General features: G+C 39.8%; 1 protein-coding gene across 47 annotated transcripts in view; it reads right to left on the bottom strand.

The window, feature by feature from the left end:
• The window catches only part of NRCAM (neuronal cell adhesion molecule), a 278,384-nt gene that overhangs the window by 217,094 nt on the left and 34,286 nt on the right, over positions 1-27,004 (bottom strand). For 46 of the 47 annotated variants that reach the window (XM_080663312.1, XM_080663309.1, XM_080663313.1 and 43 more), the window contains exon 2: positions 2,469-2,625. The gene's annotated coding sequence lies outside the window, so the exon portion shown is untranslated. Of the gene's footprint in view, positions 1-2,468; positions 2,626-27,004 lie in introns of those variants that run through there. The other variant, XM_080663283.1, reaches the window with a different exon arrangement.

The raw sequence follows: 27,004 nt of genomic DNA, 5'->3' as shown, positions 1-27,004 counted from the left end.
AAGAAAATAAGACCAACAAGTACAGATATAAATGAAATGATAGGTAATAGCAAAATGAAATGGAAATTAAGAATGTAGTGGGATTTTTTTTATATTGAATAATATCGAAGGCTTAGGTACAAAATCAAATTTATATTTTAAAAATGATTTTTAACTATTGTATGTAACTCCCAAATCAATGTTTTTAGCCCTAGACCCTCCCTAACAATTACACTTGCAACTGCCTGATGGACAGTTCTACGTAAATGTCACATATTTACCTCAAAGTTTTCTTCTCCCCAAAGATAAGTTCTCTTTTCTCCTAAATTCCTTTATGGCATCATCATGCTCTCAGTCACTCAAGTCAGAGACCTGAGAATCCCAAGTCCTAACAATTTCTCACTTCCAGTGCCCAAGCTATCACCAAACCCAACACATTCTAGCTCTTTCACATTTCTCTCCCTTTCTCTGTTCCTCACTGTTTCTACTCTAATTCTAGCCCTCCCATCTTTTCCCCAAAATCATTACAAAACAAATCCTCCTCCCTTCAATCTTACTCACCCCAGCTCTTTCTCTACACTCTCTTCAGGTTAACACACCTAAAATGCTAATGATTGCCAGCTTAAAACTCCTCAGTGCTTACACACATACCCCATACTTAAAACAACTTACTATTTCCACATATGGGTTTCACACCCCTATCCCACTGCTCCTGTCTGCAATACCCTCCTCCCTGCTCTTTAGCTGGCTCAGTCCTGTTTACCTCTCAAGGGCCATTACAGGGTCACTTTGTCCAGGAAGAAGACTGCTTGACACACACAAACCTCCAACAGCAGGCTGTGTTTGATGCCTTTTTCATTCCTCAGTGCAGACTCAGTATACTTTTATCATATTGGAGTTGAGCATATTGATTTATTTGCCTGTCTCTTGAAATTTGACAGATATTCCTTAAAGGTATAAGCTTATCACCTTTGCTTCTTGAAATCCTAGCAAAGTTTATTGACTCAAATTAAAAATGAATCAAACTATGGAAGAAAATAGATGGGAGGATATGTGGAGGGTTATAAATGTTTAGAAATGGTCATTGTTTTCCTTACTTATGCAAATAATATTTCATGGCTTTACAAAGTGCTGTCATATAATTTATATTGTTTGATCCTTGAAACAATCCTTAGAAGGCAGGGTCAGGTAGATATGAAGGCTGATACAGACTCTAAATACAGTAGCTCCCCCACCTCTCATGGTTTTGCTTCCCACAGTTTCAGTTACCCAGGGTCAGTCATGGTCCAAAAATATTACATAAAATAATTCCAGAACTAGACCACTCATAAGCTTTAAATCTCATGCCATCCCCATCTGTCTCTCTGGGCATGCGAATCATCCCTTTGCCCAGCATGTCCATGTCCGCTAGTCATTTGGTCTTCTTCACGATTATCAGATCGACTATCATGGTAACTCGGTACTTGTGTTCCAGTAATCCCCCTTATTTCTTTTAAGAATAGTTTATTGATTTTTAGAGAGCAAAGAAGGGAGAGGGAGAGAGAAAAACATCAACGGGCTGCCTCCTGCATGCCCCCTACAGGGAATCGAGCCTGCTACCCAGGCATGTGCCCTTGACAGGGGATCGAATCGACAAACACCCTGGGCACAGGACAAGGTCCAACCAACTGAGTCATACAGGCCAGGGCCAGTAACCCTTATTTTACTTAATAATGACCCCAATGTGCAAGAGTGGTGATGCTGGTCATTCGGATATGCCAAAGAGAAGTCATAAAGCGCTTCCATTAAGGTATGTATGTATAGGGGGAAAAAAACATAGTAAATATGGGGGTTGGAACTGCAGTTTCAGAGATCTGCTGGGAGTCTTGGAATATTTCTCCTATGGATAAGGGGGCATACTATACATAAGACATTTCTCTGAGAAGGAAATGTTATTGATTTTTTTAAGGTGTGTGTGTGTGTGTGTGTGTGTGTGTGTGTGTGTGTGTGTGAAATAAGTCTTCCTAGGTCAGAACTACAATATCAAATACAGTAAATTCCTGTTTGGTCAAAATAGTCAATTGATTTTTTTCATAACTTCTAAAACAGTCTTCTAAAAAAGAAAAACTCTCGCCGAAACCGGTTTGGCTCAGTGGATAGAGCGTCAGCCTGTGGACTGAAGGGTCCCGGGTTCGATTCCGGTCAAGGGCATGTACCTTGGTTGCGGGCACATCTCCAGTGGGGGGTGTGCAGGAGGCAGCTGATCGATGTTTCTCTCTCATCGATGTTTCTAGCTCTCTATCCCTCTCCCTTCCTCTCTGTAAAATATCAATAAAATATATTAAAAAAAAGAAAAAAGAAAAAAAAGAAAAAAGAAAAACTCTCAATTCTTGATAGACAATTGTCAACACCCTAATCCTCTACCCAATCTTTTTTTAAGAGGTATATTTCAGAATACAAAACAACTAATTTAGATTTCTAAATACAAAACAAGAACTACGGGCCCTTACCTTTGGAAGATCTGCTGGGCCAAGGGTTTCCTAAAGGTTTCCCTGATTTTTGAAGCTGTCTTTTTCTCAGGATGATGCCAACAGCTGAAAGCAGCTTTGGTGAAAGTCTTCAGCAAACAAGGGTGGGGACTGCTGAAGAAGAGTATCTCAAAGAGTCCTGAAAAAGAACAAAAGAAAAAAAAAGCAGAACAGTGAAAAATTGTTTGGGGTTAGTTTATTCTATTGACCTGAGATTTCATTCTATTATCCTACTACAATTGACAAGGAGAACTTAATGCATATTAAATTGCATGATTAAATTTGAACTAAGGATTACTGTTATTAAGGACATCAATGATTAAGAAACTTTAAGCAATTTAATGGCAACAGGTAATGAAATAAAGGTAACATAATTCCAATTACATTTTGGTCTGAATGATCCCTCAATAGCAGGAAACACGCTATACACAAATCAAAAAGGAAAAAGGAGCCCTTGATCTTATTCTACTCTCATACTTCGTGGGAATACACCATGCTTTATAATCACATCAACACACAGGCCACGGCTGGCAGGAATCTAATACAGACTTAAAAGAACAAACAATGAAGAACTAAGTATTTGATCAACGTTGACGATGTCAGAGAGGAACTCAGCAATGCAATTACGTTTTACAGGTGGCTTAGAAGGCAGTGAGAAAAGAGGCATCTGGGAATAAGGAAAACAAGCATAAGGTTAGAGTAGAACTATACAGAGTGAAACCTTAATTAAACAGAAGTGCTTGAGTAATGTGTTTATTTAATACCTCCCTTTAATGAAAAAGGGTGAGAATCACAGAAAGGATTGTTCAGAAAGTCTCTTTGAAACCAGAACTTGGGGTCAGTCTGTGGCGAGAAGAGCGGAAGAAAGGAGATCTGGACCTGCCTCCACTGTTCGCAGTCTCACCCAGGCTTGCTAAGTGCTTAATGTTGTGGCCACATCAGCACCACGGGGAGAGCTTACAAAAAATATTGACGGCTTGGCCCCCCCACAGGCCAAGAAAATCTCTGGCCAATTAAATCAGAATTTCAGGTGGGATGGAGCCCAAGTATAAGTATTTTTTTAAAAATAGAGAAAGTCAGAGATGTTCTTTGATCACTCATCTAGCTTTAACATTGTCTTTTCCACATATTTTGCACTTCATAACTCAAGTTTATTTTAAAAACAAATTCAATTTAAAGTAATAGTATCCAAAATTTAAAAACCCAGTCCTAGCCAGTTGTTCAGTGGTTAGAGCAGCGGTCTGCAAACCGCGGCTTGCAAGCCACAAGCGGCTTGTGAGCCGCAGTTTGTCGCTCTGTTGACTAATGAGTTTGCCGACCACTGTCATATACTACCCTTTACCTCTTTGCACACAATATGCCACAATTGCCTAATCCTCACAGCTTCCAACTACACAGTACCATTTAGTCTACAGCACTGGTTGGCAAACTGCAGCTCGCGAGCCATATGTGGCTTTTTGGCCCCTTGATGTGGCTCTTCCACAAAATACCACGGCCTGGGCGAGTCTATTTTGAAGAAGTGGCATTAGAAGAAGTGTAAGTTTAAAAATTTGGCTCTCAAAAGAAATTTCAATTGTTGTACTGTTGATATGTGGCTCTGTTGACTAATGAGTTTGCCGACCACTGGTCTAGAGCATTGGCCAGTGGATGAAGGGTTGTGAGTTCGATTCCAGTCAAGCACATGTACCTCAGTTATAGGCTTGATCCCTGGCCCTGGGCCACGTGCAGGAGGCAACCAATTGATGAGTCTCTCTCACATTGATGTTCCTCTCTTTGTGTCTCTCCCTCTCCCTTCCACTGTCTCTAGAAATCAATAGAATCAGGTGAAGATTAATAAAACAACAAAAATTTTAAAATCCCAAATGAAAACACAACAATCCAAAATCTATGGGACACAGTGAAAGCAGTCTTGAGAGGGAAGTTCATAGCTCTACAAGCATACTGCAAAAAAACAAGAAACAAAGGTAATAAATTACCTAACCCTACAACTCAAAGAGTTAGAAAGAGAGCAACAAGAAAAGCCCAGTGTAATAAGAAGGAAGGAAATAATAAAGATCAGAGTGGAGATAAACGACATTGAGACCAAAAAAACAATACAAAAGATCAACAAAACCAAGAGCTGGTTCTTTGAAAGGATAAACAAAATTGATGAACCTCTAGCCAGGCTCACCAAGAAGCAGAGAGAGAGGACCCAAATAAACAAAATCAGAAATGAAAGAGGTGAAATAACAACAGACCCCACCGAAATACAAAAGATTGTTAAAAAATACTATGAACAACTCTATTCCAACAAACTGGACAACCTGGAGGAAATGGACATATTCCTAGAAAAATATAACCTCCCAAAACTCAATCAGGAAGAATCTAAACATCTCAATAGGCCAATAACTATGGAAGAAATTGAAGCAGTCATCAAAAAGCTTCCAGCAAACAAAAGCACGAGGCCAGACGGCTTCACAGGGGAGTTTTACCAAATATTCAACGAAGAACTAAAACCTATCCTCCTCAGACTATTCCAAGAAATTCAAGATGAAGGAACACTTCCAAGCTCATTCTATGAAGCCAGCACCACCCTAATACCAAAACCAGATAAAGACAACACAATGAAAGAGAATTACAGGCCAATATCCCTCATGAACATAGATGCCAAAATCCTCAACAAAATTCTAGCAAATCAGATCCAGCAGTACATCAGAAAGATCATACACCATGACCAAGTAGGATTTATCCCAGGAATGCAAGGATGGTACAATATCTGCAAATCAATAAAGGTGATACATCACATAAACAAATTGAGAGATAAAAATCACATAGTCATATCAATTGATGCAGAAAAAGCATTTGACAAAATCCAACACCCTTTCTTGATAAAAACTCTCAACAAGGTGGGAATAGAAGGATCATACCTCAACATAATAAAAGCTATATATGATAAACCCACAGCTAACATCATACTCAATGGGCAAAAACTAAAACCATTTCCCCTAAGAACAGGAACAAGACAGGGATGCCCACTCTCACCACTCCTGTTCGACATAGTACTGGAAGTATTAACCATTGCAATTAGAAAAGAAGAAGAAATAAAAGGCATCCGAATTGGAAAAGAAGAAGTAAAGCTGTCCTTATTTGCAGATGACACGATATTGTACATAAAAAACCCGAAAGACTCCATCAAAAAAAACTAAGACTTAATAAATGAATTCGGCAATGTAGCAGGATACAAAATTAACGCCAAGAAATCTATGGCATTTCTATACACCAATAGTGAACTTACAGAAAGAGAGACTAAAAAAGCAATCCCATTTACCATCGCACCAAAAAAATTAAGATACCTAGGAATAAACTTAACTAAGGAGGTAAAAGACGTATACAAGGAAAACTACAGGACACTGAAAAAAGAGATAGAGGAAGACGTAAACAGATGGAAGAACATACCATATTCATGGATTGGGAGAATCAACATCATTAAAATGTCCATACTACCTAAAGCAATCTATAGATTCAATGCACTCCCCATTAAAATACCAGCAGCATATTTCACAGACCTAGAAAGAACTCTTCAAAAATTCATCTGGAATAAAAAAAGACCCCAAATAGCCACAGCAATCCTGAGAAAGAAGAACAAAGTAGGGGGGATCTCAATACCAGATTTCAAGCTGTATTTCAAAGCCACTATTCTCAAAACAGCCTGGTACTGGCACAAGAACAGACATATAGATCAATGGAATAGAATAGAGGACCCAGAAATCGACCCAAATCACTATGCTCAATTAATATTTGACAAAGGAGGCATGAACATACAATGGAATCAAGACAGTCTCTTCAATAAATGGTGTTGGGAAAATTGGACAGATACATGCAAAAATATGAAACTAGATCACCTACTTACACCATACACAAAAATAAACTCAAAATGGATCAAGGACTTAAACATATGATGAGAAACCATAAAAATACTAGAGAAATCCACAGCCAGAAAAATCTCTGACATATGCCAAAGCAATTTCTTCACTGATACTACTCCTAGGGCAATGGAAACTAAAGAGAAAATAAACAAATGGGACTACATCAAAATAAAAAGCTTTTGCACAGCAAAGGAGACCATCAGCAAAACAACAAGAAAGCCCACTGCATGGGAGAACATATTTGCCAATGATATTAACAATAAGGGCTTAATCTCCAACATTTACAGGGAACTCACGCAGCTTAACAAAAAGAAAATAAACAACCCAATCAAAAAATGGGCAACTGATCTAAATAGACACTTTTCGAAAGAAGACAGAAGGAAGGCCAAGAGACATATGAAAACCTGCTCAAAGTCACTAATTATCAGAGAGATGCAAATCAAAACAACAATGCGGTACCATCTCACACCTGTCAGAATGGCTATTATCAACAAGTCAACAAATGACAAGTGCTGGCGAGGATGCGGAGAAAAAGGAACCCTCATGCACTGCTGGTGGGGATGCAGACTGGTGCAGTCACTGTGGAGAACAGTATGGAGTTTCCTCAAAAAACTGAAAGTGGAACTCCCATTTGACCCAGTGATCCCACTTCTAGGAATATATCCCAAGAAACTAGAAACACCAATCAGAAAGGATGTGCACCCCTATGTTCATAACAGCACAATTCACCACAGCTAAGATTTGGAAACAGCCTAAGTGCCTATCAGCAGATGAGTGGATTAAAAAACTGGGGTACATCTACACAATGGAATACTACGCTGCTATAAAAAAGAAGGCATTCTTACCATTTGCAACAACATGGATGGAGATGGAGAGTATTATGCTAAGTGAAATAAGCCAGGCAGAGAAAGATAAATACATGATCTCACTCATTTGTGGAATATAATGAACAACATAAACTGATGAACAAAAATAGATCCAGAGACAGAGAAACATCAATTAGAACGTGAAACCTCAGGGAAGGTAGAGGAGGGGGCGGGGGTAAGGGGGAGAGATCAACCAAAGGACTTATATGCATGCATATAAGCCTAATCAATGGACACAGACAACAGCAGGGTGGGGTCATGAATGGGAGGTGGGGGGTAATGGGGGAATAAGGACACATATGTAATACCTTAATAAAGAAATTTTTTAAAAATTTAAAATCCCAGTAAAATTAAATAGTTCCCCAATTTTCAAGAGGCGGTGACAGGCTCTGAGATGTATAGTGACTTATCCAAGGTCTGGGCAAACTCCAGGACAGCATCAAGTCTTCTGGGGGAGGATAAAGTGGGATCGTGAACTGGGGCTGGACATAACTCTATTTCAGCCTAGAGTGGGGATGATCAGATGTGGAGCCACACTGATGACTAGGTACAGATGCCATGGCTGTGTAGGCAGAGGAGAGCCTAACCTCAGGGTTCCTGCCCCTTCAGGAATAATAAGGATAAAAATAATCCTGGTAGCTGAATTATTGAGGACTTCAGATGAGCTAGAGACTGTGCTAAGAAAGAAGGGCTTTCATCCTCACAAGAACACTCTGACCTAAGTACTATTATTATCTGCAATTTATAAAAGAGAAGCTGAAGCCAAGAGAGCTTAGTTGCGTCTCCAAAAGAGTGGAACTAGAATTTTAAAGAGCGGGTCTCTCTCCTAACCATAAAGTGCCTTGAGGGAATGCAGTTAACAGGCAGCTAGAGGCAAGGCTATTCCGCCCTTGCAGGGGCTTTGTCTTCTTTTGTCACAAAGCATTTTCTCACATTGGAAAGTGGAAACAGAAGCATCCAGGAGTCTTCCCAGTGCTTTCAGATTTTCTCAGATTAAAGAACTAATTTGTTTGGGAAAGGATTAACATTTCTCCCTTCACAACACACACACACACGCACACACGCACACGTACACACACAGTTCCAAATTGATAAAGTTTGAATGCTGAGATTTACACTATTTTGGAGAATTCAGCTCAGGCAACTGTCAGAAGAGTCATCACTGAAAGCTGTCCTAAGTGACTCAGTCTATCATGACATGGGAGTGTAAAAGCCTAGCTAACGTCTCTGGAACATCATTTACAATTCATTCAGAAAAAAACTCACCAAACTTTCTTACACTCATCTTAAATCATCTTAGAGAGGTATATTTGTTGCAGTATGGTGTCTCATTATATTTACCTTACGTAAAATCATTTTCTTTCTTTAAAGTATTGTTATTAGCCTTAGTTGGTTAGAGCACCATCCTGATAGGTTATGGGTTCAATCCCTGGTCAGGCAACATACAAGAATCAACCAATGAATGCCAAAATAAATGGAACAAAAAATTGATGTTTCTCTCTATTTCTCTCTTCATTTCTCTCCCCCGCCCTCTCTCCCTCTCTCAAATCAATAAATAAAAATGAAGGTTTTATTTTCACCCCATTAATATGTTACCTTTATCGAATGGGGTTCATTATTCCAACCTGCTCAAAACTCTGGCTTCTCAATTCTGTCCTTCCAAATATTTTTTATGCTTCTCACCTTCATGTTATCTACAAAATAGGTAAGCATGCCATCTAGAATAATGTTCATGCTATCATAAAAATTGGATACTATTTCACAGAGCAAATAGTGGCATAAAAATAATGAAAACTGTCTGGCCGGTGTGGCTCAGTTGATTGGGCAACATCCTGTGCATAGGGAGGTTGCCAGTTCCATTCCCAGTCAAGGACACATGCCCAGGTTGCGGGCTGGATCCCCAATCCATGTTGTACTCTCACATCAATGTTTCGCTCTCGCTCCCTCTCCGTTCCTCTTTCTCGAAAAATCAATAAACTATTATTTTTTTAAAAAGAAAACCTAATAGTCAATAAATTAAAATCAATTTATTTTAGTGCCAAAGTCATTACTTAAAATTAATAATTACCAATTCTCCAAATAGACTGCAAATCATCCTGAAGATATAAATAGCTACATAAACTGACATGACGGAACAATTCATTTGCTAAATCAAGGTTTTACTATTTATTTGATAGGGATTGCAAAACCCAGGAGAATTAGGTTCCAGCATCATTAGAAAAAATTAGGCCATAATTGAGATAATCGGCAACATGAACTTTGTAGTTAGAGTAATTACCTGTGCAGCAGACCAAGAAGTTATGTTTGAGAAGCATATTGCAAAAACAGAGCCAAGTTAGCTTCATCCTTCCCTGAGGCAATCATGGAAATTAGCAAAATCTGTCATTTTAGGTCATCTGGTATACTCCTGCCAAAGTGAAATTGTTTTCCAAAGATCTCAACTGCTTTGTCTAATTTACCTTTCAGTTAGCCTGGGATCTCTTCTTACAGCTAAAAGCACCACACCAAAGAGCTTTTCAAGTTCTCATGTCTGCTTTTTTTGTTTTTCTGTCTCTGCCATTACTGTCAGGATGTCAAACTCCAATTTCTCATGGTGGTCAGTGTGCCTGCCTGGAGTAACCAAACCTTCTTCACTCTTCTAACTGGATACGTGTGTTCCTCCTAGGAGTATAGTATGCCTGTAAATTTCACACCTTCTCTGTTGACCATGCAGAGGCCTTCCTGGCCTGCTTTTTTCTCAGCTGTGTTGAATTACTAAATTGTTCATGCAACAATCACTGTTTAGATCTGCTGGGGATGAGGTACTACCCTGGGGGACCACACGAAACTGGAAGATGACTGAGACTTGCAGATAAAAGACAGAGATAAGATATAATACTACCAGAGATCCACCTCTGCCTGCAGTCAGATTGTTATTCTCAGAGTTTAATGTGCCTGAGGCTATAGACCAGTGGTTCCCAACATGGGGCACATGTCCCACAGGGGGGCAACTTGATTTTTAAGGGGGGCAATTTGAGAATGAGTTATTAACAGTAAAATTTCTGCATTTATTATGGTTCTAGGGGCCTCATATATAGTATGTAAGTATATATTGTGACATATTTATGCATTTCAGTTCTCTATTATATGTTTTGAAACTTTTATTTGCTATTTTTTCATATCACTTCATATTATTATTATTATTTTAACAATTTCTTAGTGATTTCTTCCTTAGTACTTCAACTGTCCTTTCGTTCTTTTATTTCTCTCTTTCATGGGTGCCATGTTCTTCGGAAGCATGTTTAGACCAAGTTAATGAATGGCCTTTTAGGCTTACTCCATGTGAATAGGAGTTCGCTTTTTGAATAATAAGAATTATACACTAAGTGGCCAGATTATTATGATCTCTGAATGCATAATAATCTGGCCACTCAGTGTATATCCTATATAATAAAAGGCTAATATGCAAACTGTCCCCTCGACCAGGAGTTCGACCAGCAGGCAGGCCGGCCAACCACCCATTTCCCCTCCCCCTGGCCAGGCTGCCCAGACCCCACCCATGCATGAATTCATGCACCGGGCCTCTAATACACACACACACACACACACACACACACACACACACACACACACACTGAGTGGCCAGATTATTATGCGTTCAGAGATCATAATAATCTGGCCACTCAGTGTATGTCACAGGGGAGGGCATCAGGATTTTAGAGATGCTTCGGTGGGGCATGGCCAAAAAAGGGTGGGGAACCACTGCTATAGACCATTCCACAGGATGGGACAAGAGGTTTTCAACCTGGTGGGGCAATTGCTCCCCCCTCTTCCCCCCAGACAAAAGCTGCCTGGATAGTAATGGTCTGCCTGAGAAAGATGTCCTCTGTAGTCTGAGGGAATGACTCAGCACAGTAAACCGGGGGTGGCTGCCTTCTAAGCTCTAACCCCCAAGTCCTCAACCCTGCATTATTCACAGATGACATGATATTGAACATAGAAAACCCTAAAGACTCCACCAAAAAACTACTAAATTTAATAAATGAATTCAGCAATATTGCAGGATACAAAATTAACACCCAGAAATTGATGGCATTTTTATACACCAATAATGAATTCTCAGAAAGAAAACTAAACAAATAATCCCATTTACCATTGCAACAAAAAAACTCAGATACTTAGGAATAAACTTAACCAAGGATGTAAAAGACCTGTGCTCAGAAAACTACAGGACATTGAAAAAAGAGATAGAGGAGATATAAAAAAGTGGCAGTATATACCATGTTCATGATTGGTAGAATTAACATCATTAAAATATCCATACTACCCAAAGCAACCTATAGATTCAATGCAATCCCCATTAAAATACCAATGGCATATTTCACAGACCTAGTACAGATACTCCAAAAATTTATATTAAACCAAAAAAAGACCCCAAATAGCCACAGCCATCTTGAGGAAGAAGAACAAGGTTGGAGGGATCACAGTACCAGATATCAAGCTGTATTACAAAGCCACTGTGCTCAAAACAGCCTGGACTGGCATAAGAACAGGCATACAGATCAATGAAACAGAACAGAGACCCCAGAAATTGACCCAAGCCATTACACTCAATTAATATTTGACAAAGGAAGCGAGAGCATACAATGGAGTAAAAACGGTCTCTTCAGCCAGTGTGGCTAAATGGTTGAGCATCAACCTATGAACCAGGAGGTCACGGTTCGATTCCCAGTCAGGGCATATGCCCAGGTTGCAGGCTCAATCCCCATTGTGGAGCAGGCAGGAGGCAGCCGATCAATGATTCTCTCTCATCATGAATGTTTCTCTCTCTCCCTCTCCCTTCCTCTTTGAAATCAATAAAAATATATTTAAAAATAAAAAATCAAATAAATAGTGTTGAAAAAAACTGGATACATGCAAAAAAATGAAACTAGACCACCAACTTATACCATACACAAGAATAAACTCAAAATGGATAAAAGGCTTAAATGTAAGTAGAGAAACCATAAAAATCCTAGAAGAAACCATAGACAGCAAAATCTCAGACATCTCTCATAGCAATATGTTGGCTGATACATCTCCTGGGGCAAGGGAAACAAAAGAGAAAATAAACAAATGGACTACGTCAAAATTAAAAGCTTCTGCACAGCAAAAGAAACCATCAACAAATGAAAAGGAAGCCCACTGTATAGAAAAACATATTTGGCAATGATACATCTGATAAAAAGTTAATATCCAAAATATATAAGGAACTCATACAACTTAACAAAAGCAAGTCAAACAATCCAATTTAAAAAATGGACAAAGGACCTAAATAGACACTTCTCCAAAGTGGACATACAGATGGCCAAGAGACATATGAAAAATGCTCATAGTCACTAATTATCATAGAGATGCAAATTAAAATTAAAATGAGGTATCACCTCACACATTTCAGAATGACTATGGTCAACAAATCAACAAATGACAAGTGCTGGCCAGGATGTGGAGAAAAGGGAACCCTAGTACACTGCTGGTGGGAATGCAGACTGGTACAGCCATTATGGAAAGCAATAGGGAGTTTCCTCAAAAAAGTTAAATATGGAACTTCCATTTGACCCATTAATCCCACTTCTAGGAATATATCCTAACAGACCTAAAACACCAATCAGAAAGAATATATGCACCCCTATGTTCACAGCAGCACAATTTACAATAGCTAAGATCTGGAAATAGTCCAAGTGCCCCTCAGTAGATGAGTGGATAAAAAAAGATGTGGCACATTTCACCATGGAATACTATGCAGCAGTAAAAAAGAAGGATCTCTTACCTTTGAGACAGTATGGAGGGACCTGGAGAGTATTATGCTAAGCAAAATAAGCTAGTCAGAGAAAGACAGGTATCACATGATCTCACTCATATGTGGAATCTAAAGAACAAAACAAACTGATGAACAAAACAGATCCAGAAACATAGAATCATGGAACAGACTGTCAAATCTCAGAGGGAAGGCGGGATTTGGGTTGGAAGGAAGGGATTAACCAAAGAACTTGTATGCATATATGCATAACCCATGAACACAGACAAAAGTGTGGTGAAGGCCCGGGGTGGGGGTTGGGGTGCGGTGCGGGCTACATGAGGTCAATGCAGGAAAAGGGGGGACATCTGTAATACTTTCAACAATAAAGATTTTTTAAAAAAAGACATAATAATACCATTTTGTGTTGTATGGCATTTTGTGGTTTATTTTGCACAGAACTAATCTCACTTAATACTGAAAAATAAGATTTTCTTTACATTTTACAGATAGCATTTCAGTAAGAGTAGGTGACTTCACAATAATTCATCACAGCTAGTAAGTGTCGAAGTCAGGACCCCAGAGGCAAACTCTGTGATTCTAAGTCCACATTACTTCCACCAGCCCATCCATAGTTGCATTCACTGTTTATGCAGAGTGAATGACTACGAAGCAACATGTGCATGTGGTTACTTTTGAAACTGGCTGGCATATGTTTGGTCTTCATAATTTTATGAGGTGAGCAATTCTATTATCTAATAGAGGAGAAAACTGGGACACAGAAAGTGACTAATGACCCATGGTTGTATAGCTAGCACGTGGAAGAAAGTGATAAACACTCGGAGAGCGGTGCCACCCGGAAGAGACATGGAGGAAGTCACCAGGTCTGTTGCTAGGAAGAACACTAAGAAAGTTTGGGAACGTTTTCTACCATTCCCAGCACAGTGAGACTTTTCTTCTCTTGTAAATCCTGTGAGAAGACACAGGCGCTGGAAATGAGAAAAGGATGGCAATTCCAAGAGAAGAGGGAAATGTGATGTTTCCCCTTTCCTTCCTCCTTGACTATGAGCAACTTGGCAGCACCCAGAGCTCCAGCGTATGACTTCACCTGCTACTGTAACACTTGCTGTATATGTTTTCTATAATTTCCAATTCTTTGGACAGATCACACTGGTTGAGCAAAGCAGAGAGAAAAGACCTTTGGCATGCATGGCCTTATAATTGTGGTTGGTGACTTTGAAGTTACACCTGGAAGACTCATAAACCAAGATTTGGCAGTTTGCTGGGACACCAGCTTAAATCGCACACATTTGCTGGCTGCTAGGCACTCATACCTCAGTGCAGAACTCTGAACCAGTTTTCAGGTACAAAAAGAGCAAGCCAATTCGAAAAAAAAAAAATGCATTCAGTGAGTAACTTTCATGGCCCAGATATAAGGCTGAAGGCTTCTTTCAATCCTACAATAATTCCCTAAGGTGGCCATTGTTCCATATGAGCATATCGAGGCACAGAGAAGTTCAGTAACACACCCCAAAGTCAGAGAGTTTGTCCATGTCAGAGATGGGATTTGAACCTGGTATGAGGGGAGCCACTATATGAGAGATAAAACTTTGTTAATGTTGGAAAGGCAATTAGGTTTAGATCTGAGATATATGTAAAAAAACAAACAAGGCTGCCCTGGCTGGGTAGCTCGGTTGGTTGGAGAGGCATCCTATATACCAAAAGGTTGCAGGTTCAATTCCCAGTCGGGGCACACACCTAGGTTGTGGGCTGAATCTTCCATCAGGGTGCATATGGGAAGCAACCTCGATCAATGTTTCTCTCTCACATCAATGTTTCTTCCTCTCCCCCCGCCCCCTCCAATCCTCTCTCCTCAAATCAATATCCCTGGGTGAGGATTTTTTAAGAGCCCACCAAAAAACCCACAAGGCACTTCATAGACATATGTTCCACAGGAAAAGCCAGAAACCTCTACAAACCTTTCCATGTTCTTGCCCCGAAGCCTCAGAAATCAGTCCCCACAGGGCCTGCTGTGTCCCAAAAACTTAGAGGGAGAGGGAGAAGTGTGTCAAAGACAGGAATGTGCCTGGGCTCCCACTGATAAAATACGTGGGGATCCAGAGGAAGAAAGCACTTCTGGCTGGGATCAGGTGGTAAACTACTAACCACCTCATTGGCAATGAAAGAAAGGAGAGAAATAGAATGATAACCCGGGCAGCAGCAGAGATGAGAAGCCAGAGGAGATCTGAGCACATTTGAAGGTTTGGAAGACAGATATAATAAGGAGACACAGGGAGAGAATGAAGCTGCAAGTGGCAAAAGTAGTGGACGGAGCCAAGGCTGGGTACATGGGGCTTGGTGAAAGGGACACAGGCATAAGTAATTTAGGGAGCTCCTACTGTACTTGAGCCACTTCAATTACCTCAACATAAGGAGTGTATACACTCATTTCACCTCTTCTCCCTGTGGGAGGATATTCCTCAGATTGAAGCACTTCTGAAATTAGTTTTCAAGAACTAATGCAACATGCAGCCCCTGTGAAGAAATGTGCTTATTTGCACATTGCCCTGTCCTCTTACTAAAAACAGTTGGAGTCGGTCAAAATGAACAAAATGCCATCACACCTCAACTGTAATACAAATGCTTGCAACCTCGAACTTGATAGGATAAACAAAAAAAAATTGTTTTGATGACTCTGAAAAGCAACTGAACTTGTTCCAACTTCAGCAGGGCTTTGTTTATTTTGCTCAGCTCCCTTTATAAACATTTAGTGAGTGCTTATTGGGTAACACACACTAGTTTGAAGCTGGAATGCTAATTACATTTATTTTTGTTCCTCGTTCTGTCTGAATTGTTTTAGACAAGGTTTTATTTTTATTTGAGGGAAGTTTTAAAGCTATTTTAAAATAATGTTCATATTTTTTTCTGATTAAAAAAAAGTTTTTATTTTTCAAAACATGAAAAGTACAGAATTTTTTTAAAATGAAGAACAAGTGTTTTCTTCCACCACCAAACATAAAAATTGTCAATATTTTGGTGTTTGTCTTGCAAGTGTTTTATTTTTCCTGTATGTATATGTGTCTGCATTTTTTAAAGTAGCAGTTGTATCATACAGTGTGCATGGATTCAGTAACATACTGTTCTCACTTAACCATATAAAATGAACATTTCTCCAAGTTATTAAATATCCTATAATATCAGTTTTATTTTCTGCATAATATTTTACCGTATAAAAAATCATATTCATTTAATCAATTTTCTAATATTGGCCATTAATACTATTTCGTTGGCTAACTTTTTATATCATTTTCTAAATATGTGCTATTTTACTAGCACTGGCTGAAAAATAGCCAGTAAAATTTTTACACAATTGCTCTGTGGAGCGTTATTCAATGAGACAGTTTCAGGCAGTGCCTGCTCAGAGCAGCACCAGCAGACATCCTGCCTGGTCCCACCTTTTCCCATCCCAGCCCTCCACTCCCCAGTTACAACACATCTGTACTTTGGCAATGAGTAGTCTACTCCATTACATATGATCAGAGGCACTGGCTGACCCTTAACCCAGATTATCTTAAAAGTCTGAATTTTCATGAACATAATCAGAGCAGGACAGATGAACCAATTGGCCCTCAAACCCATACTGGGTGTGGAGACAGTTCTTCCTGGGACAGAGAGTTTATGGGTAACACTGATAGCCTGACATAAAATAATGATAATGTTTATTTTTGTCATATGTGGTCATATTATGCCTCAAAAAGAGTCATACTATATCTCAAAAGAAACAAAGGGCTAGATTGTGAAATTATCAATAACGACTTTCTTTTGTGTTATTATCTATAATAATAAAAGTATAATATGCTAATTAGACCAGATATCCTTCTGGATGACCTTGCAGATGAAGCCAGGGCTGTAAGGGAAGCCTGGGTCCCGGGTGCTGGAGGGAAGCTGGTGTCGGCAGCCGGGGGAAGGAAGGCCTACTCTTGCACGAATTTTGAGCATCAGGCCTCTAGTTATTAAATATTAGATAAGAACAGCTCATGATTCTGAGTCTCTACTGTAATAGTTCTCAACCCTGCTGTTCATTTTAAATATGTGTAGCTGTATGTTAATTATAACTCAATAAAGCTGTTAAAAAATTAAGACCCCAATTAACTGGTCTTGAGTGGGGTTCCTAATGCGAAGCCAACAACCGTTGATCTATCATGTCATGAATCTCCCCAAATTAAAATTAACCAATTTACTGATATCCTATATAATAAAGAGGATATCAATTTAATATGCAAATTAACCCTCATACCCTCACAAGAAGGCTGCCTATGACCAGGCCAGCAGGGGGGTTAGTGAGGGACGACCAAACGACTGAACAAGCAGGCTGCATGGGGTGATCAGGTCGGCGGGGGCGGGGGGGGGAGAGGGGGGCATGAGGGGCGACCAGGCCAGCAGAGGGGGGCAATTAGGGGCAGCCAGGCCAGCAGAAGGGGGCAGTTGGGGGTGATCAGGCTGGCGGGGGGGGGGCAGTAAGGGGTAACCTGGCCAGCGGGGGAGCAGGGACAGTTAGGAGCGACCAGGCCAGCAGGGAGAGGGCAGCTGGGGGCAACCTGGCCAGCAGTGGGGGCAGTTAGGGGCCACTAGGCAGGCAGTGGGGGAGCAGTTAGGGGCGATCACACTGGCACGCAGAGGCAATGAGGAGTGATCAGGCCAGCAGCGGGGGGGCAGTTAGGGGTAACCAGGCAGGCAGGCAGGCAGGCAGGTGAGCGATTAGAAGCCAATGGTCCAGGATTGTGAGAGGGATGTCCGACTGCCAGTTTAAGCTTGATCCCCAGGATCAGGCCTAAACCAACAGTCGGACATCCCCTGAGGGATCCCGGATTGGAGAGGGTGCAGGCTGGGCTGAGGGCCCCCCACCCCCCACCCCCCGGTGAATTTCATGCACCGGGCCTCTAATAACTGATATAAAATTGGCAAGAGAATATTTTTAAAGAAGTGATTTTGTCATTTTTCAAGTACAAAGAATAACAAATCTGCTATTTTAAACAGTGCTACCCAGCAAAATATTTTAATTTTGCCTTAATAATTTGTAATAACTCATTAATCAAACTTTAAAGAGCCTGCTAGAGGGCACCATCACCCCCTCCTGACATTTGAGGCTCTATGCCAGTTCCATCTATAGATACCAAGACAGCTTCACATCATAACAAAATAGCCAAGCCTTCTTATTAGAGAAAATTAATCTTCAATATTCACTCACATTTACTCTGTTATTAATAAGAAACTTCTAACATAATTAGTGTTGGCTTTGTGGAGCTGCACCCAACTGGAAATGGGCCATAGGGTTTCATTCCTCACCAAGGCTGAGTACTCTCTGAAAGGGATCAGAAGAAAAGAAATGGAACTGACCTTCATTCAGAAAGAAATGGCTTAAGTTAACTGGAATGACTGTGTGTGGTAGCGGGGACAGAACTATGGCTGACACAGTTCCTTGTCACCTCCGGCCTCCATAAGGCACAACAAAATGGAAGTTACAAATAAATGAAGGACTCTGGGTGGGGAACGAGAGGTGTGACACGTCCGGGGAGCTGCTGGCGGTGAGGCAAGATGCCAAACACCTGACCAGATGAAAATGCAGCTGAGGAGCAGCAGAATTCGACTGCTGTAGGCACAACCAATGAGTGAACATCAAGCAGGAAGTCAGGAGTAAGGTTAGGATCCATGTCTGCAGAGTATTCAGAGAAACGTAAACAGGAAAAAGGTATGAATTCCAGACTGCTGACCACTATCATGATTTTAGGTAAAATTAGGTAATATTGAACTTGTTTTTTCTCAATAGAAATGGATGAAATAGTTTATATCCCTTACAGGAAAAAAAAAAAATGTAAGATCAGCTTGCAACTTACTCTCAGCTCCATGCCTGATCCCTCCTCCCAACAGCCAGGATAGAGAGCTACACTCATACTAAAAACTGGGGCTCCTCTTGGCACTTCCTCCACAAACTTCCCCACCTGCTGGCGCCCACTGTTGGCCTCTCTTCAGAGCCTCTTTTTTTTAAAAAATATATTTTTTTGATTTTTTACAGAGAGGAAGGAAGAGGGATAGAGAGTCAGAAACATCGATGAGAGAGAGACATCGATCAGCTGCCTCCTGCACACCTCCCACTGGGGATGTGCCCGCAACCAAGTTACGCGCCCCGACCGGAATCGAACCCGGGACCCCCCAGTCCGCAGGCCGACGCTCCATCCACTGAGCCAAACCGGTTTTGGCAGTCTTCAGAGCCTCTTTACACCCATGCCTGGATTAGTTTTCAATTCCATTTTCACCCCAAATGCCATTTCTCAGATCGCCCCAGTCTCTGGGCACCATGCCTGAGGACCAGGTCACCCATCTTCATCCCAGTGCCCAGATCAGGGTCCGGGAACCAGTGTTTTGGTGGGGGAGCCACAATGCTTCAGCCACTCCCTCCACCACACACACTGTTCTAAATGTTCGAACATCACCTCATGAGAGACCAGCAATGAACCCTCATTTCAGTGGTGAGAAATTCAACTTTAACAGAATTTCCTGAAGCAAAAGCAATCCTTATGCCCATAGAAATTGTGAACACAAAGTTTTGGTTACCTTAACTTGCAAGATACAATAATATGCATAGACTTTTGGAAGAAACCTAGATTCTAAAACTATTATATTATAATTTCTAGTTCTCATTACCAAACTTGAAACCAACATTATATATATATATATATATATATATATATATATATATATATATATATTCTTCCTATTATATCTTCCTTTTTACAAAGCTGTGTGGTTAATTTCCAACTAAATCAAGCCAAGTATATACCCTATCTTTCGCTTATTTCTGCCACTGCCCTGGGTTGGTTTTTAAATCATTACAAAAAGCAGGATGCTGAAACTTTCAAAAACAGAGTTAGACTCAGAAAAGCTTGCTCAGCACAGAGATTTCTGACTCAGGAAAGCCCCAAATCCATATTCTTACAGTGCATTTTAGTCCAAATGTTGCAACTGAGTAGACCTTGAATTTCAAGTTAACAAACTCCATTAAAGTATAGATACAAAAATATAAGCCCACATGTATATACTAAATAGCCCATGATTAAATTTTGGTCTGTTTTCTTGTAGTGATTCTGATCACTGCAACTGTATTTCACTAAATTTTTTACAAAGGAAAGCCCTTTTGTAGTCGTTTCAGTATAAATTGATACTCAATATATAGACCTTTACAACATAACAAGCCATTTCACACAAAGACTGGAGGATTGTTTTCTTGGAGAAGAGATAAACGTGAAACATGAGAGTGCTCTTTAAAAATGGGATGGGCAGCCAGGAGTACAGTAGCTGGCAATCCCCTCTGCCAATGAATCTCCATGGGGCACTTGCAGAAACATGCTGATGCTTGGGCCCTACTCCCAGGGACCTAATTGGTCTAGGGTAGGGACTGGGCCTTGATCAATTTTTAAAGCTCATTCTAATGTCTATTAGAAGTAAAGCATCCCCGGAGGTAGGTTTTACTTCAATAGAATACTAAGAACTCTACCAAGCAGAACTGTTCAAGGAAAGAACGGCTCACCTCCTGGGGGTGGGGGGCGGGGAGTGCGGGGATGGAGGACGGATTAGTCCACTGTCACAGCAAGCTTGGAAGGAGGGGCTCCATATATATCTGAGCCCCAATCAGGGACCATGGAAAAAGGGGTCCTAAAATCTTTGAAATGGATTTTTTCTTCTATACTACTAGTTCTACCTAGGGTCAGTATTTAAGGTAGAATAAGAAAACAAAATACCTCACTTGTAATGCCATCCTTAGAACAAAACAGCTTGTATAAAATCTTTCATATTGTCTGCATAAAACTTGCTAAGCTACAAAATAAAATGAAAATTTTATTTTCAGAATTATTCTATTAAATGTTGTCCTTCTATAATGAATTGAATTATATTCTAATTTTTTATACTCCTTCCCATCTTTCTACTACTTCAGCCTATAAAAGGCCTTTTTAAAGTAATTGGCATCTGTTTTCCTTCAATTAATAAAAAAAATTCCTCATTCTAAATGTTCTTTGAAATGTACTGGCACAGAATTATCTATGGATTTTTTCAATTCTCTTTCTTTTTAAAATTTTTTTCTTAAGCATTAATATAAAAATTTCCTCTGGCCCTTTCTGGGAGATAAATTTTAGCTCTTATTTAAAGGGTTATACCGTTGAAGGTTTTTCCCCCTTAAGTTTAGACAAGGTAATGCATGCAGAAGCAAACAGAATAAAAAGGAAAAAAAAATCCCTTGATGTCCCAATCCTTTGGTTGGAATTTTCTTTAAAGTTTTGCTCTTTGTCGTTTCTTGTATCACTGGGCTGATACTATATATGCTCTTTTGCAACTTGCATTTTCAATGTAACAACATGTCTTGAGATCCTTCCATACCAGTATCTTTTTTTTTTTAAAGAATCGTTTATTGATTTTTAGAGAGGTAGGAAGGAAGAGCGAGAGAGTGAGTGAAACATCGATGTGAGAGCACAACATTGATCGGCTACCTCCTTAACCCCTACCTGGGATCTAGCCCGCAGGTGCCCTTGACCAGGAATCAAACCAGCAACCTCCTGGTGCATGAGACACACCCAGCCACCTGAGCCACACCCACCAGAGCTGGGTCTGCATCATTTAGCAGACACACAACATGTGGCTCCCACAGGGTTTCTCTTATGTGATTTTTCTTAGCCTCGAGTGTTTTTTACAGTGGCCTTCTCTGGCTATATTTCTGCCATGGAGTCTGTTTTCTCTGAGAGACACCACAAACATTTCAGAAACATTTCATTGTTATCAATTCCACTGTTAATAGATATTTCATTTTAACCCATCTTCACTATTAGGAAAAAAACTGCAATGGATAATCACGTAAATGTATATTACCAAAAAATGAAATTTCTGTGTCAATAATTTATTTGCATTTCAAATTCCGGTAAAAAATATAGACTGACCTCCAAAATGGCTATGATTATATTTACACACTTATAACATTAGATACTTTAATTTTTTCAATCTCAAAAAAAAACAAAAAACACCTTTGCATTTTGCAAAAGTTTGGAGTATAAACCAAAATAGCAACTTCCTAGATTGTTGTGGCATTTTTTTATAAAAATAATGAAGCTAACCTATCATAGCAGATAGTTAAAATTCTACCCCAGACCTGGCATTTTGCTTAGATTCTACGATTCCAAGAGACCTTTTCAGACAACTCCTTCCGATTTATAAATTCTTACCACTGCAGCTTCAAAAGACAGCTCAAAGCTCACCTCCTCCAGGACAACTTCCTTGATCAATTCCCTTGATCTCACACATTTTTATTCTTCCTCTACTCTGATCTCTCAATACTCACATATTTAGTTTGCGCTTACTCTTAAATCACCCTTTGTATCTCTCAATAATACGAGTAAGGTAAAAACATAGGAAGCAATTAACCACCAGAAGTGAATAAATGTTTACCATGTAGTATATGTATTATGTTTACTTGCTCAGCCAGTATTGATTGATTGGGTATTGTATTGGACCCAATACAGTCCCTGACCCTGCTGCCACCTTTTCTTCAACCCCACCAGCTGTCTCAGTCTCCTTAGGGGTGATGGCTCTGGCTCAGGCTCTGTCAGGAGCAGCTTGGTAACATTATCTTGTACTGGTCTGCTTCCCCTGTGCCCTCACTACAGCTGTTCTGAAACTGTACCTCCTCAAAAAGCCTTTCCATGTAAGTTTTGCCTCAGACTCTGTTTCTAGAGAACCCAAGCTAAGGCGAGCCTACTATGTACATAAACACTGCATTATACATTAGAGTAGCCCTAGATAGAGATACAAAAGACATAGAAGAAACCAATCCTGTCCACATCCTTACAATCTAATTGGGAGTCAAGACAGCTACACATGTAAGAATAAGTGAGGAAGAGAGAATGAAGGGTGGGAAAAACAAAAATGGATGTAATGAGAGGATTAATTGCGCAGAGGGTTAGAAAACGGGAACTATTTTATAGTGCGCTTTGTAATAGGGCATCCAATAAATACAAAGGTATTCACAGAAAAAATGAAAACCATCCCATCTATCTACAGCCAACTGCTAGGGAAGGGGATGGGAGGGGATGTTGGGGAGTCACCCTAATGAAGACAGCAAAGCTGAAGCAGTGGGTGTGCAGTGGAGGGCGGAGGGAAGGGGCAAGGCTGCCTCACCCCAGCAGAGGAGTTTGATGGGGAGCATGTTGCAATGAGAAGCATGACAAAGGAGATAAAAGCTTCTTAATTAAGTGGTTGTCCCACATCCTAATTTCTGCCCACAAAAAGGAAATGAGAGGGCTCTGTGGCTCCCATAGGGTTTCTCTTATGTGGTTTTTCTTACCCTCAAGTGTTTTTCACTGTGGCCTTCTCTGGCTATATTTCTGACATGGAGTTTCTTTTCTCTCTCTCTCTCTCTGAAAGACACCACAGACAGTTCAGAAACAGTTCGTTCGTTTTCTGCACCCAGAAAGTCACTTCCACAACAGAATGGGGCCAGCAGCTCCCGCTCCTCTGTCTCAGTGTGACCAAAATATTCACCTTCATCCTGCAAGGATTACTACAAGAGATTTAGATAACATATTTGCTTTAAATAAAACTGCAAATGCAATTCTAGGAGTAAGACAGAGACACAATAAAGACAAGCCATTTCTTTTACAGTACCACAGTGTCCATTTTAATCAGTATTTTACAGATGTTTTGAGACATTCCAGTAAAATTGATGCAGTTGACAATGTGGGGGGGAGTGCATAAAACCTTAGGCTTGTGGCTAAGAACTCTGCTTTATCAGAAGTATGCTTTGTCATCATTTCTCTGATCACATGATCACAGAGATGTTTCTATGGCAGCAGGTCTCATGTTCTGCCCAGAAGGCAATCATGTCGGGATTTTTTTCTTTCAATCTAATTGCCTACCACTTTGGGAAAGAAACACCTAACAATAAAAAAATATTTCTTAACTAGACAAAAACCTTGGGTTTTTATAATCTCCTTTTCAGACTTGAATTTCATGCCTGCGTAGTTGAAGGCCTGAGACCTCCAATAAAGCAGAAAGAAACTGATAGAAGAGAAAGGAAACTTGAATGAAATTTCAGTCCCGGCAGAACAGTTCCCACATCCTATTAATTACTATTGCCATTCATAATTAAGTGAGGTTCCTCACGGATCTTGCTAGCCCTGCTATCAAATAGCACCTACTTTTGTGAACTCTTAAAAGAGCTTTATGACAGTTCCCTCCCATTTCAGCTCCATGCGGTTAACTTTTCTGCTCAATTAAATGACAATATAAACACACATTCTCCAGAGAAGATTCCTAGTTTGGGAACAGCACTTTGCAGGGGCTGCTATTATTGTCATTGGCCATTTATTTCAATTTCCCATCTTCCTCTTAAGGAGTAACTGACTAAATGCCTCATGATTCTCTACTCTTTCCATAATAACATGCTTTCCACAATTTGATCAACTTATACTGGTGCTTCTAGGGATACTTAAGATGACAACAGCAGCGTATGAAAATAGCAATGGAGAAAAGAATTTTCTTGTAACTGAGGTAAATATTCCAGCAATTCAATGGGTAATTCATGTCACAATCACTTATAGAATGTTTTTCCTTTTTACTCAAACATCCAGCCCACAACCCCCAAATCTCTGGACACCAGGCAGGTGAATCTTCTTTCTTTTTTTATTTTCTTGTTTTACAAGTTGCAGAGGTGACACTTCTGTATGTATCTGAACACACTAGCTGACAGCCACCCATTACTCATCTTTCTGATATTATGGCAGCCCTTGAGCCAAAGTGATTTCCCAACGTGGGCAGCGATTCTCCATGTCTCACACTGAACAGCAACCACAGCCTGTTAGCACTGTGAGCTGCTGTCACCAACTCTGGGCCAAGGGGCTCCACATTGATGTCAGCAGAGAAATAAAAGCACGGCCCTCTAGAAGTCACATTCACAGAAGAAGCTACACCTGTGACACACAACAAGAAACAACCTCCAAGTGACTGGGAGAGGTACGGCCACCCACGGCTTGGACAGCTGTGGAACCACAGAGCTGCTCTTGGTTGGTCTTTCCCAGAGGTCAAGGCCAGGGCAAGAGGACTTGCTGGCTTCTATTTCTAAACCAGAGATTCTCCCGCCCAACAAAAGATTTCCATGCTTCCCTGACGCACACACTACCACAGCATATTGTGAGAAGAAAGACAGTCCTTCATAAAGTACATGCAGATGAGCTTCTCCAGGACACAATGGCTGGGGTGATCTCAGGAGGAGGGTTCTACTGAAGAGGATGGTAAGATTTGGGACAAGTGGTGACACTCCATCTTGAAGTGGTAAGCACTACAGCCTAAGCCAGGAAGCTGTGTTGGCCTGACCATACTTATTAAACACCTTTAGAAGTACATCATCATCTTCATTTCCACATTATGTCAAGGCCAATACTTAATTTGACTGATTCAAAACATTTAATATAATTTTAACATTTTATATGACCATGTAGGTTTTTTCTAGATTATTTTCCAGTATAAAAAATTTATTTTTTTGGGGGGGGGGGTGTATAAAAAGGTGAATAGATTAAGAAGTACAAATTTCCAGTTATAAAAATAGTCATGGGGATGTAAAGTACAGCATAGGGAATATAGTCAATAATATTGTAATAACTACACTTGGTGTCAGGTGGGTACTAGACTTATCAGGGCATATAAATGCCTATCATTATGTTATACAACTGAAACTAATATAATATTTTATATCAACTGTAAATAAAAAATATTTTAAAAACAAAATTTATTTGACCATCAGTACAGTGGCATTTGATTGTGACACAACCACTTTCCAGGCAATTCAGTGGCAAACAGAAATCATTTTTAAAATTCTGCTCTGAATTTTAAAAATTTCTTTGAGAGGTTTTCAGGAGTTATTATTCTCTCCCCACAACCGCTAAAAATATCTCACAGTCCCTTTGATAATAAAAGGCACTCATAGAACATATATATATATATATATATATATATATATATATATATATATATATTTAATTGGTTTCACCAAAAAAATGTCAAGTGTGTCTCCCTTTATTAGTGCTTATCATATGGATTTTTCTTTTACCCTTTTCAGATTCATTGGTTCATTTTTTAATTTAGGTAAAAAAAACTGTCGTCATCCCCAAAACTGTTCTTAAAAGATAAGTTAGTCATTGTGTTTTCACAATATGCTTCTCATCTGGCAGTAAATTTCCCCAGGGAGTACTGCAAACATTTTATTTTCAGATAACCACCAATTCGATTCTTTTCTTCGTAATCCTGCCCAGCTCACACTCAAAAATTTCTCTTGTACACCCTCCTTCCCTTAACATATTTCAAAAAAGATATATAATTTATATTGTTTATAATTCAACCTCACTATTTGCTCATTCACCTACTTGCAAGGGACTTTAAATGTTAATGCTCAAAATGTAAATAAAATAAAACTGCATGTCTAGTAAACGCTCTCTTCCCATCTAAGCTCCCTCAGCATTCAGCCTTCTTTTTTATGAGTTGAGAAGGGTATTTCTGAGATATTTATTAAATGTTTTCCAGATATATGACATGCCTAGACACAGAGGAGTGAGAGCTTGCCTAGGTGCTCTCACTAGATAAGACAAAATCTTCTTATGCCCAAACTAGAGATGCAGCTTAAAACATGGCAAGCAAATAATGATTTGATTTTGCACTAATGGATTAAAGTTGGATCCTTTACAGTTTTAGGTATTGGGGTGGGAGTGTACAGTGGGCACTGTGTCCCTCCAGTAGCAACACCACAGAAGAGAGAAAAGAATTTAAAAAGGGGGAAAGTTGGGGCCAGTAAATGAACCTCACTTTTCATTTATGACAAGAACCATCTATTCCTTTTTCATTTTTATTTATGACAGAACCATCTATTCAGTAACAAATCAGGAAGTCTGATACTTTAGTATT

The sequence above is a fragment of the Plecotus auritus genome (assembly GCF_963455305.1).
Source record: "Plecotus auritus genome assembly, chromosome: 4".
Lineage (NCBI taxonomy): Eukaryota > Metazoa > Chordata > Mammalia > Chiroptera > Vespertilionidae > Plecotus > Plecotus auritus.
The sequence above is the reverse complement of the archived record's forward strand: the minus strand, read 5'-3'. Positions and strand labels throughout refer to the sequence as shown.